The sequence below is a fragment of the Manis javanica genome, chromosome 17 (genome assembly GCF_040802235.1).
Source record: "Manis javanica isolate MJ-LG chromosome 17, MJ_LKY, whole genome shotgun sequence".
Lineage (NCBI taxonomy): Eukaryota > Metazoa > Chordata > Mammalia > Pholidota > Manidae > Manis > Manis javanica.
The window spans coordinates 46,239,612-46,257,698 of NC_133172.1; the positions used below are offsets into that span (position 1 = coordinate 46,239,612).

Consider the following 18,087-nt stretch of genomic DNA (forward strand, 5'->3'; position numbering starts at 1 on the left):
GCTTTGAGGAGTTATGTACAACCATCGGGTCCCTTCCTCTTTTGGCCAGTCTGCAGCCCTGTTCATAGTAGCCACAGGGGGCGTCTAACCTTCTCCTCGGGCGATGGGCCCTGTTATCCTCCTGCCAGAATGGCTCAGAAGAATCGCCTTTATCATTGTTCTTCATGCAGCAGGTGTTTCCCAGGAGCTCCCACGTGCCAAGGCCCAGTCCAAGGGCTGCAGCTGCAGCTGTGAGAAGCTGATGCATCACACAGAGCAATGTGACGGTGGGACTCAAAAGCAGGGAGAAGCCGCCCTCACAGCACAGCTCCAGACGGGGGGCTTCCAGTTCTGACCTAGTACGTTCACTGCCTGCCCCAGGGAAGCCAGGCACACCTTGGCCCGACCCTCAGCATCCTCAGCCGTGAGGTGAAGCAGTTGAGACCCTGGTTGAAAATAAGCCAAGCGCTTTTGAATCTTTAAGAAGCTGGCTCCATCACCCTCTCAAAATCTGTGGTTACTCATCCAGGAACTGATATCTGGGCAATTTTCCAGCTTCACTGTTGGATGATAATGTTCTTTCCCAAGGCTTTATCTGTACGGAGGAGCATCTGTGGCCATCAGGAAAGGCCTCTATTTTTCTTCCTCTAGGGCCCTCTGTTCAGAGCCTGAGTGTAGCCCCTTCACCAGTACCTGGGGCAGCTGCTTCTCAATTCTCTCCTACCAACATGGGCCTGTAAGGCATCTTGTGGGGCTTCCTAAGCTCCTCTTCATGGAAGGGCCCAGCCCAAGGTTCTGGCAGAGAGAGGCAGACAGTGGTCTGAACGCCACGGGAAAAGGCCCCAGAGAAAGTTCTAACACTTGGAGCAGAGGCATCCAGGGGGCAGAGCCGAGCCATGAGCCAGGCACAGAGGTATTCGGCACCATCCCCACCAGCGCCTGAGAGTTTGTGGGGAGGATCCCAGCGGTGCGCAAACCAAGGAGACAGTAACCCTCTCAGGGCATGGCTTCCAAGGAGGGCCCTGCCCATGGTGCTGGTTTCCCTGCCAGTTACAGGTAAAAACCATAGCTGACAAATGGAGGGGGATTTCACTATGCCTGGACACAGATCCATCTGGCAAAAAATATTTGTATGCTCCTCTCATGTTCTCCCCACCACACACACACACACACACACACACACACACACACACACAATTTACCCTGCTTCACACTGGCTGACACCCCTTCTACCATTCCAGTAATGTGAGAACATCAGACCTCTCTACAATGTCATGGGATGGTTGTGTGATGGTCTTCACATCATCCATTAGGGTCTCCTGGATTTCTACTACCCTCCTGCACACCTTTCTTGCTGGGACCCAGACACTGTGCTCAGTTCTGCCCACATAGGATTAGGAGTAAAAATAATAGTAATGAGTATCACTGTTCATGCATATTCACAGGTTTACCTTGTGCCAGGCTGTGTCCTAAGTGCTTCCTTCCTGTGCATTAATCCAGGAGTTAGCGAACGACAGCCTGAGGGCTGACTCCACACTCCCCAACCTACTCATGTAACAAAAGTTTTATTGAAACAGTCACACCCATTTATTTATGTATACCTACGGCTGTGTTAGCAGTGCACAGCAGAGTTGAATAATTGAGACTAAACGTTGTGTGGTCCACACAGCCTCAGATATGTCCTATCCAGTCTTTTATGGAAAAATGTTTGCCCACCCTTGCATTAACTCAAATCATCCTTACCAAAGCCCTGTGACCTGGGGATCACTATAAAAATATTTTACATAAAAAGAAACTGGGATTCAGAAAGGTTAAGTACGTGGTCCAAGGACACACATCTTACAAGTCATAGAACTGGGACTGCAAGAGCACAAGGCACAAGTTCTTTTGCAAGTGACGCAGAGATAACAAACATGAAGGCCTGGCCAACGGAGGGCTAGGGAAGAGGAAGCGGGATTAGGGGGGCCATTGACTAATGAGATAATTTAATGAAAAGCCCCAGCGCAGTGGGAGGGACAAGGGCCCCCCAGGCGTTCTGAAACTGAAGAATTTGTTGTCCCTTCTCCCACCCCTGTGAACATTGAGTGGTTTGTGTTTGCCAGACTTATGATCAGATTCAACACCGTACAGAGCAATCTGTCGCCTGATCATGGATTTGCAGACCTTGTACCAGGGCCTGGTGAATTAGTGGATGCTTAAACTTATTTGCAAAGGTAGCCCTTATTCTTTTTAAGTCTCTTCTCCATAGTGGACAGAGAATGGGGCAATGCTGTCACAGTCCTAGAAATTCAGAATTTCTAAAGTGCCATAAGAGATAAGAAGTCACTCTCCTGAGCCCTCCCTCCTCCCTGGGAAGTCCCTACCTTAGTTTGCCCTGGCTCTCTGGGCCCATCCAGGACCCCTGGCTGAGCTTATGAAGGACAAGGTGGCCATACCTGGGTCCTCCCCATCCGCGTCCGCTGATTCCTAACTTCAGCTGCCTTCCAAGCCTGCAGAGCCTTGTGCAAACACATATGCCCCAGCCCCCTGCAGAGAGCCTGCTGCCCCAGGTCTGAAGTGGAACTTGAGTTTGTTTAAGTCCCACCAGGATTAGTGTGGCCTGAGAACTGGGGCTCTGATCTGTGATGTCTCAGCACATCACTGGTGTGCTGAGGGGTGGCTCTGCAAACCCTGGTTTCCTGAAAGGTCACATTAGTGTTGTTGGTACCCTCCTCCCAACAAAGACACATTGCAGCTCTAGGCTGTGATTGGAAATTTCCTCTAGTCAGAAAAATCATAGCTGAGCAGTTGGTCTGACCCAGAGGGGGTTCTCAGCTCCATGCAAGTTTACTATGAATTTGGCTAGACCAAAAAATGACAACTGAATGTTGTGGGTAGAAAGGGGCTCATAGCAAGCTTTATTCTCACGGTGGCAGGTCACGCACTAGAATCACATCCGACCACCCATGTCAGTCTCTGCCTCGGCTTCCAGCCTGTGCCCCTGGTGCTCCTGTGCTCTGTTCTCTAGACACCCTTCTCACTTCCTGGCACAGGGCTCTGCGCTTGGCACTGGAAGGAACTCTTCTTATAGCAACCCCGGCAGTAATGGCTTATTGCCAGTGGGTATGCAAGCATGTGCCTGTGAAGTAGGCTAAGTATTACCGCATGGCACACACACAATGGGTATCAGGTGAGGATCCTGGCCATGGAACTTTGATTTTCCCTACAGTTGGTATTAATTAACATAATGAAAACCCAGCATGAAAAGGATAACATTACAGTCTAGGAAGTTTGCCAAAATCTCTCTCAGTCCAGATAGGTCATCATTACTTAACTCCTGCATCTACAACAATTTCAGTAAGACTAATAATGACATTTAAATGGGTGATGGAGTTGAATTTTCCTTACTGCCTAGGAATAGAATTTGGAAACCAAAATAAATTTTGGCAAAGTTCTATTTTAAAAAAGAGGAACTGATGGTAGGAAGCTTTCAGTTAAGATCAACATTCAAACTCAGGCCCTGACATCTCCAAAATTTCATGGGCAAGTCCCTTAGTGTCCCCAAACCCAATGTCTTCATTAATAAAATGTGGACAGTGATATCCCAAGTAGTTAGAGGACAAGGACAAGACACTTACATAAATTCCTGGGACATGTTGGGTCCTCAATAAACACTTACTTAAGAGAAGTTTGCAACCTGGGAAGAGGAAAAAATCATCACAGAGATTTTGACCATGAGGACAGTGGGGAAGGCCAGCAGAAGAAAACAGGGAAAGAAGACTTCAGGAAGAAGTGTCTCATTTTAGTCTGGGAGGGACATATACTCAGATTGCAATATTTAAGACTGGGGAGAAAAGGCAAGCCTGGTAGAAGATGGCACAGGTGCACAGGGGCAGCAAAGGGCACAGGCTGACCAACTGCACTCACCGTGAGGTTCCAGCAATAAATGGGGAGGCTGGGCTGATGGAGCAAGCAATGTGGGGTGCATCCAGTTCCCCACAGGATAAACAGCAGCATCCTGGGGGCAGAGGAATAGGCAGAGGACATTTATCTCTAAGAACAGTTTGGAATTGAGGAGCCCTGATATCTATGCCCTTTCTGCAACCAGCCAGGGGGAGAGGCACCCCCAAAACCTAGAGGCAGAGAGGGCCAGGAGGAGGGGACTCGGAAAGCCAGGGAGCTGCCTGAGGCAGTGAGCACGGCCCAGACGAGGGGGAGCTTCACCAATACATGGCGGGAAAGCAAGGGGAGAGCCAGGCAAATGGTCTGATGCAGAAGGCATTCTACTTTCATGCAGTGTATGCTATTTACATCCACTTATGAAAAGGGAAACTCCAGGGGTATGGAGAATGGGTTTTTATACAATCTGCAGTTGTTGAACATTTCTCAGATGAGTTGCCTCAGCCTTTGCATGAAAAGGCACCTGTTGCCCAGCAAGGACACTGTGGCCAGCGGCACACTTAGCCCAATGTCCCCAAACTGTGCCAGGAGATCCTCAGAACAACAGTGCCCTGCCACATGGTCCAGTAAAAAGTCTCTGGAGGTCAAAAGTCTTTGCAAAAAGCTCATCCACACTTTCTTTGTGGCAGTGGGACCTCAGAGAGGTTGAGACATCGACACACATTAGGAATCTGCCAAGGAGAAGAGTGTGCAATCCAAGGTCATGCTACCAGAGGGCCCCTGCCCTGTTTTTCTCTCCGAGAGTCCCCCTGAGCAGCTCTGCTGTACTGGGGAGCCACAGAGCATCTTTGGATGGATGGAGACTGCACTATAAAGGAACATCACCACCTTGTGCACAGGAGCCGTCATGGGCAGGTGTGTTCATACACCTGTGCTCAGGTGACAGAATGAACCTTGTGCACAGGGGCCAACCTGGGCAGGTGTGTATACCTGTGCTCAGGTGACAGAACGAGACTGGGCTTCCTCCAGCCAGTCTCCTCAGCAGTCTATTCTGAGCTGCCTGGGGGCTCCTGGAGAACCAGCATTCACAGCAGGCTCCAGAGTGCCTGGCCCTGGGCTTCCTGATTTAATTTAATTAGCCTGGTACCAGGTCATTACCGCTGTTCCATAAAAGAGGAGACCTGAAAGGGCAGGGTAGGAATCCTGCTCCAAGTCCCACATTTACAAAAGGAAGCGCTGGGACCTGAATCACATCCACCACATCTGGGTGGGCATTTCAATGCTGTGACAGGGAGAGACACAGGGATACATGCTCATGGCTTCTCTGCAATTGAGGAGAGAAAACACTGGGTGCAGAAGGTAGGGCTCTGCAGCATAAAGCCAGGAGACACACCACGGCAGCCACCATCTGTCTGCCCACCAGCTGACTACACATGAGCGGACCAGGCAGGCTCGGGGTAGGTGCAGCCTGCAAAGCCAATGGACTCAACATGCTGTAATTACGCTGGGATGTCTAACTTTCCCACAGGCTCTGAGGCCTGGAGATGACCTCCAGTGGGTTTCTGGGTTCATTCTGTGTTATCAGATAATTATGTCCACAAATGTAAATTCAAGGAAGGTGAGCTCCTACCCACCAAAAGAATTGCTGGAAGTAATACAGGGTTTTTTCCCCTTGGATTTCATCATTTAGCCTTTTCTTACTCCCTCCATTGTCTCTGACTTACGAACTCCAGAATCTTCTATTCTACAACAGTTTCCTCATCTTCAGTGAATAACAGACTCAGAGCAAGAAAGAAAGAGGGATGGAAAGAGGCAGAGGAGGTTTCCACAAACTTCACTACAAAGAGATTGACAAGGGTCACCTGGTGAGAGTGCTGTCACGGGAATTTGCTTTTAGATGTCAATCACTAGAGCTTCTTCTGCTTCCAGGGAACTGGGGGCAGGGAGAAAAATGCAGTACCCTGTACCCATGCCCTTCTTTCAGGCTGGGCCTGGAGGCTGATATGGGTTGAACTGTGTCCTCTCAAAATACATATGTTGAAGTCTTAAATCCTAGAACCTCAGAGTGTGACCTTACCTGAATGGAGGATTTTCACAGAGGTGGCCGTATTAAAGTGAGGTCATTAGGATGGGCCCTCATCCAACATGACTGATATCCTTATAAGAAACTGCAATTTTGGACACCAACTGGTATAGAGTGAAGACAGTGTGAAGAAACAGAGAACACAGCCATGTACAAACCAAGGAGAGAGACCTGGAGCAGAACCTCCCCTCCCAGCCCTCAGAAGGAGCCAACCCAGCTGACATTTTGATTCGGACTTCCAGCCTCCAGAAGTGTGAGACACCATATTTCTGTTGTTTCACTCACCAAGTGTGTGGCAGCTCTGGCAAGTTGACACAAGGGCCAAAGCGGAAAGGGACAGGGTGGAATATTTGGCAGGACAACAGCTCAGAAGAAGGGTGCCCCCCAGCTAGGACAGACTGTGCACCTCTGAGCATCCAGAACTGGATGGGTCCCCCAGTACTGATGAAGTGTCCCCAGCACTTTAGTCAGGGTCTGCAGCAGTGCAAACAATGAAGAAGAGTTTTCAATAGGCAATGCCATTTGGGGACCAGGAAAAAACTAGTATCTACCAGTCTGTGACTCCTATGCGGAGTGCACACATTCTTGTTTGTGAAACTGATTGAGGCCGTTGGAATAGACATTTTTCCAAAGAAGATACACAAATGGACTATAAGTGCATGAACAAACACTTACCAACAATAATCCTTAGGAAAATGCAGATCAAAACCACAATGAGATACTGTTCACACCCATTAGGATGATGCCAAAAATAGAAAATAACAAATGTTGGTAAGGATATGGCAAAACTACTACCCTTGTGAGTTGGTGGCTTATAAATACAAAATGATGCACCCACTATGTAAAACAGTATGGCAATGCCTCAAAAAATTAAACATAAAATTACCATGTGATCCAACAATTATACACATCTGATAATATACTCAAAAGAACTGAAAGCAGGGACTCAGATACTTGCACACCCATGTTATAGCAGTATTATTCATATTAGCCAAAGGTGGAAACAACCCAGACATCCAGTGATAGATAAATGGATAAACAAAATGAAGTATCTACAGACAACAGAATATTGCTCACCCTTAAAAAGGTAGGAAGTTCTGGAAACAAGATGGCAGCATGAGAAGTGAGGCAGAAACCTCCTCACAAAACCACATATAACATGAAAATAAAGCAAATGCAACTAATCCTGAAAGAATGACCAGAAAGAAGACTGCAACAGATGGCCTACATCTAGGAAAAGAGAAGACCTCATGGAAAAAAGTAAAGAAGCAAAGCCAAGATCTGGTGGGACCCAAGCCCTCCTGCCCATGCCAGCTCACTGGAAGGAGGAAGAGAAACAGAGCAGTCAGGGAGTAGAAGCCCAGAACCGCTTAATACCCAGCCCTGGAGATCTGCTTCAGGAGCACAAACCCACAATACATGGTGCTCTGGAGATCAGAGGGGTGAGAAAGCAAAGACAGGCAGACTACTCAGAGAGACTGAGATTCCAGCCACCTGTGGAGAACAGCTACCCACAAATGGCCACTCCAGGACAAAAGAAATGCAGGCACATTGAAAGAGTTGCCAACAGCAAGAGGGCTGCTAAAGAGGCAAGGATTACACAGAGCTTGCTGCTAGCAGAAATGAAAGCTGAACAAAATTGCCCCAGCACACTCAGCCCAGCACGTTGGGAACTTTCAGGAGCTTCATGCACTCCATCCCCCTGGCTGGCAGCACAGCACCAAGGCACCCCACTGTGATACGCAGCCTGCTGCTCCTTCCTCCAGGCCAGCACTGATTCGCAAATCTGCTGCCTCCGCAATCATACCAGGCCAGCCAATGGGCAGCTCTGCCTTCAGCAGCTATAAGGGCACAGCATAGAGGCTCCTCCCTGCATGCTCAGCCCACTGGCCCTGGCAGTGGAGGCAGGCACTGCAGCCGGGAAGCAAGAAAGAAAGAGCTCTTTCCTCCAATAAGGCACTGGCGCTGCATGCCTGTGACCCCCACCATCACTCCAGGGGCGGGACAGATCCAGAGAGTAAAGCTTATGGGCACTAGAGGGCACCATTAACACAAAATTATTATGCCATACTAATCATTAGGAATATGAAATAGCAAAAGAATATGGTACAAATCAAAATCCCTCAAACACCAGAAAAAGGGCTAAGTGAAACAAAAACACCAATCTTCTTGATAAATATTTAAAAATAAAAATCACAAACATGTTCATGGAGTGACAGAAAATAATCAAGACCTCAGAGAGGACTTCAAGGAAGAGATAGAAACTTTGAAACATACAGTATCTGAAGTGAAACATATAATGGAGGGATTTGAACAGATTAGATGAGGTAGAGGAGAGGGTAAATGAAACAGAAATTAGAGAACAGCAATACAAAGAAGCTGAGGCACAGAGAGAAAAAAGGATCTCTAGGAATAAAAGAATATTAAGAGATATGTGTGACTAATCCAAATAGAACAATATTTGCATTATAGGGATAATAATAATAATAATGAAGGAGGAGGAGGAGGAGGAGGAGAAGAAGAGAGAAAAAGGAATAGAAAATGTCTTTGAGGAAATAATTGCTGAAAACTTCCCCAATTTGGGGAAGGAAATAGTCTCTCAGGCCATGGAAGTGCACAGATCTCCCAAAACAGGGGACTCCACAGGTGTCCTAGGAAGACAACACCAAGATATATAATAATTTAAGTGGGAAAGATCAAGGACAAAGACAGAGTATTAAATACAGCCAGAGAAAGAAAATAGATCAGGTACAAAGGAAAATCCATCAGGCTATCATCAGACTTCTCAGCAGAAATCATACAGGCCAGAAGAGAGTGCATGATACATTTAATTCAATAAAACAGAAGGGCCTCAAACCAAGAATACTTTACTCAGAAAGATTATTATTTAAATTTGAAGCAGGGCTTAAACAATTCCCAGATAAGGAAAAGTTGAGGGAATTCAGCTCCCACAAACCATCTCTACAGTGTATTTTGGAGGGACTGCTATAGATGGAAGTGTTCCTAAGGCTAAATAACTGTCACCAGAGAAAACAAAACCACAGCAAAGGAAGTAAATAAATTAATTACTAAGCAAATGCAAAATTAAATCAACCACCCACAAAGTCAGTCAAGGGAAACACAAAGATTACAGAATATGACACCAAATATATAAAGAGTGGAAGAAGAAGAAAAAGAAGGGAGAAAAAAAAAAGAACATTTAGATTGTGTTTGAAATAGTGTAATAAGTGAGTTAAAATAGACTGTTACCCTTGAACCTTTGGTAGCCATGAATCTAAAGCCTGAAATAGCAGGAAGTACATATCTATTGACAATCACCCTAAATGTAAATGGACTGAATGCACCAATCAAAAGACGTAGAGTGACAGAATGGATAAAAAAACAGGACCCATCTATATGCTGCCTACAAGAACCTCACTTCAACCCCAAGGACATACACAGACTAAAAGTGAAGGGATGGAAGAAGATATTTCATGCAAATAATAGGGAGAAAAAAGCAGGAGTTGCAATACTTTTATCAGACAAAATTGACTTCAAAACAAGGAAAGCAACAAGAGACACAGAAGGACATACATAATAATAAAGGAGTAAGTCCAACAAGAGGGCATAACCATCATAAATATCTAGGCATTCAACATAGGAGTACCTAATTATGTGAAACAAATATGAACAGAATTAATGGGGGAAATTGAATGCAAAACATTCATTTTAGGAGACTTCAACACACCACTCACTCCAAAGGACAGATCAACCAGACAAAAAATAAGTAAGGACACAGAGGCAAAGAACAACACATTAGAACAGATGGACCTAAAAGACATCTGTTAGAACAGAACACTCCACCCAAAAGCAGTAGGATAGACATTCTTCTAAATTGCACATGGAACGTTTTCCAGAACAGATCATATACTAGGACACAAAAAGAGCATCAGTAAATTCAAAATGATCGAAATTGTTCCAAGCTTCTCAGACCACAAAGGTATGAAACTAGAAATAAATTATGCAAAGAAAACAAAAAAACCCACAAACACATGCAGGCTTAACAACATGCTCCTAAACAGTCAATGGGTCAATGACCAAATAAAAACAGAGATTAAGCAATATATGGAGACAAATGAAAACAACAACTCAATACCCCAAAATCTGTGGGATGCAGTGAATGCAATTCTAAGAGGAAAGTATATAGCAATATAGGCCTACCTCAAGAAAGAACAACAATCCCAAATGAACAGTTTAAACTCACAACTAATGAAACTAGAAAACGAAGAACAAATTCAACATAGTACAAGAGTTCCTAGTCATGGCACTCAGACAACACAAAGAAATAAAAGGCATCTAGATTGGTAAGGAAGAAGTCAAACTGTCACTGTTTGCAGATGACATGATGTTGTACATAAAAAACCTTAAGAATCCACCCCAACACTACTAGAATAACTGAATTCATCATAGTTGCAGGATACAAAATTAATACACAGAAATCTGTGGCATTCCTATATACTAATAATGAACTAGCAGAAAGAGAAATCAGGAAAGCAATTCCATTCACAATTGCATCAAAAAGAATAAAATACCTAGAAATAATCCTAACCAAAGAGGTGAAAGACCTATACTCTGAAAACTACAAGACACTCTTGAGAGAAATTAAAGAAGATACCAATAAATGGAAATACATCCCATGCTCATGGATAGGGAGAATTAATACTGTCAAAATGGCCATACTGCCTAAAGCAATCTACAGATTCAATGCAGTTCCTATCAAAATAACAGCATTCTTCAATGAACTAGAGAAAATCATTCTAAAATTCATATGGAACCACAAAAGACCCCAAATAGCCAAAGCAATCCTGAGAAGGAAGAATAAAGTGGGGGTGGGGGGTGGATTACACTTGCCAACCTCAAGCTCTACTACAAAGTCACAGTAATCAAGGCAATTTGGTACTGGAACAAGAACAGACCCATAGATCAATGGAACAGAATAGAGAGCCCAGATATAAACCCAAGCATATATGGTCAATTCATGTACAATAAAGAAGCCATGGATATACAATGGGGAAATGATAGCATCTTCAACAACTGGTGTTGGCAAAACTGCACAGCTACATGTAAGAGAATGAAAATGGATTATTGTCTAACTCCATACACAAAAGTAAACTTGAAATAGATCAAAGACCTGAATGTAAGTCATGAAACCATAAAACTCTTAGATGAAAACATAGGCACAAATCTCTTGAACATAAACATGAGCAATTTTTTCCTGAACACATCCCCTTGGGCATGGGAAACAAAAGCAAAAGTGAATGAATGGAACTACATCAAACTAAAAAGCTTCTGTACAGCAAAGGACACCATCAGCAGAACAAAAAGGCATCCTACAGTATGAGAGAACATATTCGTAAATGACATATCTTATAAGGGGTTAACATCCAAAATATATAAAGAACTCATATGCCTCAACACCTAAAAATCAAATAACCTGGTTAAAAAATGGGCAGAGGATCTGAACAGACACTTCTCCAAAGAAGAAATTCAGATGGCCAACAGGCAAAGGAAAAGACACTCCACATCACTAATTATCAGGGAAATGCAAATTAAAACCACAATGAGATATCACCTCACACCAGTTAGGATGGCCAACATCCAAAAGACAAGGAACAACAAATGCTGGTGAGGAAGAGGAGAGAGGAGAACCCTTCTACACTGGTGGTGGGAATGTAAATTAGTTCAACTATTATGGAAAGCAATATGGAAGTTCCTCAAAAAACTAAAAATAGAAATACCATTTGATCCAAGAATTTCATCCACTTTTAGGAATTTACCCAAATAATACAAGATCCAAGGTTCAACAAGACAGATGCACCCCCCAAGTTTATTGCAGCACTATTTACAATAGCCAAGATATGGAAGCAACCTAAGTTTCATCAATAGATGAGTGGGTAAAGAAGAGGTGGTTCATAAACATAATGGAATATTATTCAGCCATAAGAAGAAAACAAATCCTACCATTTGCAAGAACATGGATGGAGCTAGAGGGTATTATGCTCAGTGAAATTAGCCAGGTGGAGAAAGACAAGTACCAAATGACTTCACTCATTTGTGGAGTAAAACAACAAAGCAAAACTGAAGGAACAAAACAGCAGCAGACTCACAGACTCCAAGAAGGAACTAGCGGTTACCAAAGGAAAGGAGGTAGTGAGGGTGGGTGGGGAGGGAAGGAGAGAGGTATTAAGGGGCATTATGATTAACACACATAATGTACAGGGGTCAGGGGGAAGGCAGTATAGCACAGAGAAATAGTGACTCTACAGCATCTTACTACACTGATGGACAGTGACTGCCCTGGTGTGCGTGGGGGGTACATTGATAATATGGGTGAATATAATAACCACAGTGTTGCTCATGTGAAACCCTTAAAGATTGTATATCAATGATACCTTAATTATAAAAAAAAGGCAGGAAGTTCTGACACTTGCTACAATGTGGATGAGCCTTTCAGACATTAACCTAGGTGAAGTAATCCAGACACAAAAGAATAAATACTGTATGATTCCACCTACATAAGATCCCTAGAAGACTGAAATACATAGGGCAGAAATTAGAAGAGTGGTTGTTGGGGTCTGGGAGGGGATTTAACGTTGAACAGGAACAGTGTTACAGTTTGAGAAGATGAAAAAGTTCTGGAGATGGATGGTAGCGATGGCTGCACAATGATACGAATGTACTTAATGTCACTGAACTTTAAAAATGCCACCTAAAAATGGGTAAAATGGTCAGTTTTATGGAGTGTATATTTTATCACAATAAAAAAAATAACTAAAGCATTTTTCGGGAGTAACAATTACAGCCCAGACACCATTTATCTGGTGCTTATGCATGTGTGAATGCCCCGTATGGAGGCATTATCATCCCCACTTACAAATGAGGAAATCGAGACACATGAGTATGTAGAGATTTGCCAAAGCTACACATCAGTGAAGACAATTAGGTCGGAAGGAATCCTGCTTGTTCTGACTCCCAACCCACAAGGGTCCATATTGCTGGTATCTGCGTGGATTGGGTCACCGTCTGCCCTCTCCCTGCGGAAGGCTCTGGGGCGGCAGCAAGTGACCTGTCTCCAAGTAAAGGAATCTGATGAGAAAATGTGTCCACCTGCAGGGCACCAGACCCTCTAGCAGGGTCCTGTCTTTTTTTGGTGGTGGCGGGGGGCGGGTGCGTTCTGTCTTTTTAACCAAACCTGGTATGGGTTTTCCCAGTTCACATTTGACAATTGTGAACTTAGCAACTCATTTTTCTAAGTACTAACTGTTGAGGAAGCAGGACACTTTCTGTGCCCAGAGTGACATTCATTAGCTATTAGAGACAAAGAAAGCCCAGAGACTTACATTAGAGGCTGTATTCCATCCAGTGGTAGAAACTTCCCCAACTCAGTAGCCCATGGGAAGTTAGGCAGAGGACCCTGCCCGCCTCTCCATGAGATGGGGCTTTCAGGAAGCACAAGCCCAGCACACTCCACAGACTAGCCTCCATGGTTGCCAGCCAGCCCTAAGCCAGCTGGGAGGCCTGGGAGCTGCCAGTGGCCAGCTGGGCAGCTCTGCATGTAGGTAATGAGCTGCTACTCTTGCTGGATCCATGCTCGTGAGGAACCAAGAAAAACTGCCAATCACAGGTGTCACCTCACGACATGAGGAAGATGTTCCTACTCTTCCTACACCCCAGAATCCAAGCAAGGGCCAGGGGAGTGGTTGAACAGACTTGTTAAAATGAAAAGAGTAATTACAGCAGGTAAGCTTCCTTGAGGTCCTATTGTGTGCTCTGCACAGGCTGAGCATTAGTCCCTAAAAAACTCCCAATAATCCTGTGAGCAGGGGTCTGGGATCCATCTGCCTCTGGAATCTGAGGACAGGTTGGATGGGGTTAAGGAGCTCCTCCAAGGTCCACAATGCCTCCAAGGATGAAGTTTCTCCCAGCCCCCACAGGCCCCCCTCTTACCATGGCAGCTGGACTTGAACTCTGAGCAGGCAGATCCAGGGTTGAATTCCAGGGCCAGCATTTGCTAAGCCATGGGATTTGGGGCAAGTTACTGTAACTTTCCATTCCTCTTGCTCTGTAAATGGGCATCTTCAGAGTGGCTGCAAGGGTGGAAAAAGGAGGAGTTATACATAAAAGGATCCAGACCAGGGTCAGGTCTAGCCACAGGAAGGATATTATAGAAAAAGCTCGATCTTTGCAGGTACGGTGGGCATTTGACTCTGAATCCTTGTCTGTCTGCTCTCTTGAGCATCCACCCCATCCTCTTCCTGGGCATCATCAGCCCTCAGTGGGCACCGTTCCTTTTCTCCGTGGTGAGGACAGAGTCAGCTCTCAGGTCCTCAGGCTGGGCCTAGTGTCCAGGGTAGACTCAGGACTCCCTGGTGTGTCATGTGGCGGCAAGGAGGTAACAGAGGGGCAGCCCTAGGGAGTGTCTGGCACAGAGCAGGTGTGTGATAACAAATGGTGTGAAATGAAAATAAACCAAGGATTGGCATGAGGCTTTGTTCCTGAGGAGACAGATGGCTAGGCTGTTCTGCCTTCATTTACCAAAACTTTTTAGTGAAGGATCTGGAATCGAGGTTGGAGCACGATTAGTATTTCACTGGATACACTCGCGTCCCTTGGGTCCCTTGGCTGTCTTCCTCTACCTACACAGTCACATGAGCCAAGTACCCAGACCCTCTGAGCTTATGAAACTCTTCCCCTGGAAGATCTGGCAAAGACAGGCCAACAGTCACCTCCTCAGCTAGAATTATTGGACAAGAATTGTCTGTCATCTCAATCCTTCAAGATAAATTCCTTTAAATTCCAACCAGCCCAGCCCCTGCCTGTTTGAGCCAGGCTCCTAAGAGAAGCCAGAAGTCTGGGATACTCTTTCAGTGCCCTGGGGGAAGGTATAACTCCCCAGTGTACACACCTACTGGGGGACCAACACTTCCAGGGCTGGAGGTAAGAATATCATTTGCTCACATGGCCATTGTGTTACTCCCTGGTGGTCCAAGGATGCAAGACAAGCTTCCTGACTTCAGTTGCTGGGGGCGCTGTGGAGCACATGCAGTATAGGGTCAGGTGCACGGAAGGATGAGGGGACTCTGAGTTGTACATGCAGAGAACTGGGGGCAAAAATGCCTCTGGTAGAGTCAGCAAAGACGGGGAGCAGGGGGCGTCAAGTGAGACATCAACTCCTACGAAACAGCCAAGGGGGGTTGATGGGAGTCCTGAATTGGGGGACATGAGGCCAGGTTGGTAAGGATCTGAAATTCCACGCTAAAGCTTGGCTTTTTGCTCTAAAGATAAAGAATCACCACCAAAGGATATTAGACCTAAAGATGACATGAGAGGATTCTTTTGACAATCTGACAAGTTATTTGGAGACAGGGTAAGAATTCCAGAGAATTTGTTGGAAGAACCAGTATTTTTAACTAAGCTGAAATCCCTTGGTTTTTTTTTTTCACTAAGCTAAAATCCCAGGTGTGTCCCAATTCTCCCAGTCAGGGATAGGATCACCCATCTCCAGGCCCCATGTCGCTCTGCCCCTAAAATCACGGCATTATATTAAAATTCCTGGTGACAGGTTATCAGTCCACTATTAGCCTGAAAATGGCTAACAGATAAGCCAACCTTATCATTCCTGCTTCATTAACTGATCCTTCTGCATTAAAAATTTTTAATAAGTGGGTCTTCTTCAAGTGCTGTATGTTCAGGCTTTAGCTTCCTTCTAACTCCTAATTTTATCCTCCTACAACATCTCATAGCTGGACCTCTCGCCTCTTCCCTAAGAATAAGCCCCGTGACTGCTCATGGCCCACAACATACACCAGCGGGAACCTGAAAGCACAGCTATGTCCAGAATCCATATTTATTGCCAGACAGGGGCAGACTCAGGGTGCAGCTGATTTCCTTACAGGTGGCTTATTTACTGTCCAACTGTAAATGATGTAATGTAGCCTTCTTCCTCATCATGTAATTAAAATCACACCCCAGAGTCGGGCTCTTGGTCAGATCATGCATCTTGCTCTTGGTTTTAGGACATAAAACATAAACTCTTGGTTCTCTCTATCAGAGAGAAAATAAATGTTTTCTGAACTGAGCTGGTCAGGACAGAATTCAAAGGAAAGGAGATGAAACAGCATTATGAGCACCAGATTTCAGAGTCTTAGACTGTAGGCAGAAGAGCGAGAACACCGGTGGGAACCCTGAGATGAATCTGAGCTCTGAGCGGACAGTGTGACAGCAACTCCTATGGTAATTCTGATTTAAGGCGAGGAGAAGAGACCTCTCCTGGGGGAGTTCTCACTTCAAATCTTCTATTGCGCTTACGTGGACACAGAAGGTTGCATGGAAGCATGTATGTCGCTTTGATGAATTTAGCCTCTTACTCAATTATAACATTCATAGTTATTTTCCAGCCTAGAGGCCCCAGCAAGGGTGACTGAATGTGAATATGACCCCTGCCCTGGACTCAGCAGTGGGGTGTAAGAGATAGTGTGGGGAAGCAGCGCTTTGTAGTCACTAAGGCCAGAAAGATTATGGGGGGCCATAATCTTAGCTCAGCCTCTTGCCAGCTGGTTGACATGGAGTTACCTAAGAGTACTGATTCCACGGCTAGCCCAAATATTCATCGATCTCTTTCTCACTGAACTGTTCCAACCTTAAAACCATCAACTCTGTAACTGACATTTCCACTTGGCCTTCAAATACTCCTCTCAAATTCAGAGATTTCTAAGCCAACCTTTGATCATCGTCTCATAGTAAAAGCCCCTTGTCCCCGGGGCCTCCAGCTCTAAAAGGCAAAACCATCCACCTTGTGCTTAGGCTGAATTCCAGGATTTAATGTTTATCCTTCTCTTTCTCTCACCCTCCCATCCAGGCCACCATCTTCCTTAAGACCCTGTTGTATAATCAGTTTAATGGGGATAATATCTCCCTTTCTCAGATGATGTGAGGATTAGATATAATATATATATATATATAATGCCAGGCACCCTGAAAGTACTCAAGTGATATCTATTTTCATTACTGTGCTCCATGCACTGAACAAAAGCCCCCATTCCTGAATAGACACTAGGCTCTGAATATGTGCTTTAAAAAATGAATTGGAAGAAGATGCATCCTAGACAAGGTTTGGAGGAGACAAATGCTAAAGGCTTTGGGATGAATGCTAAGAGCGTGAGGGTGAGATTCACAATGCATTAAATGATGGCTCTCTCAATTTAGTGTGCTCCAAAGCAGCCCTCTAATAAACCATGATCATAACAGATAAATGGAGATTTAACAAAAAGAAGAAGGAAAAAAGAAAAGGAAAACAAATGTGCAATTCAATCAAAAGGCATTTGGCGGCACTTAGGCAATTTAAAGTTCAGGATCAGGCATTATGCTTATTTTCACCCCTCGTAACTAATACATTACTTTGCTGATAGATGCAACTATTATGGGAAAAACAAAATTCAATTCACTGGCATTTGTCATCAGAGGTTGTATCTGCTATACAAAGATAGGAGATTGAAATGAAAGATACCTCTTATTGCATTTTAATTTTCAGAAAATGTGATCAGTTTCTGGGTCTTGTGCAGACAGTCAGCCAGATGGTTTGAAGAAGGCTCAGGATGCTCAGCATATAATCCATGTCTTTGGCACCAAAACACATTCTGTTTAGGCACATCTATACCCTGGCCCTGCCCTTTCCTATATTTATAGCTCAAGATCTTTGGTCTTACTTATTTGTAAACTGTTGAGGCAGATGTTTACCCAGAATGACCTGAAGAGCCCCCAAAAACTCAAATAAGGCATTCCCCCACACCCAACCCAGTCACAGCTCCTGCAGCCCCCCACCCTCTGGGAAGATGCTCGCTCTTATATGGGTCTTTCTTCAGGGGCAATGTCGGGGCTAATCTGTTACTATATGGGCTTCATTAAAACCAAACACTGTATCAAATTATTTTGCTGTTGCACAACATAGAAAAAGATCACCTATTCTTTGGCCTTACCCTCATGGCAAGGATGAAACATGCCCTAGAGGGAACCATACGTGTTGGTAATGGTGGAACAACAGGGAGGAGATGAAAGGTTATACGGGAAGTTCTTCTTAATTTTGTCTGAAAAACATCAGTAACAGGTTG

The 18,087-nt window shown here is 44.8% G+C and overlaps 1 long non-coding RNA gene across 2 annotated transcripts in view; it reads right to left on the reverse strand.

Annotated features, from left to right (window-relative positions):
• Positions 1-18,087, reverse strand: part of LOC118973706 (uncharacterized) — a 517,996-nt gene that overhangs the window by 210,874 nt on the left and 289,035 nt on the right. For both annotated transcript variants that reach the window (XR_012126596.1, XR_005063193.2), the window contains one exon: positions 13,928-14,067. This is a non-coding gene — a long non-coding RNA (uncharacterized lncRNA). The remainder of the gene's footprint in view (positions 1-13,927; positions 14,068-18,087) is intronic.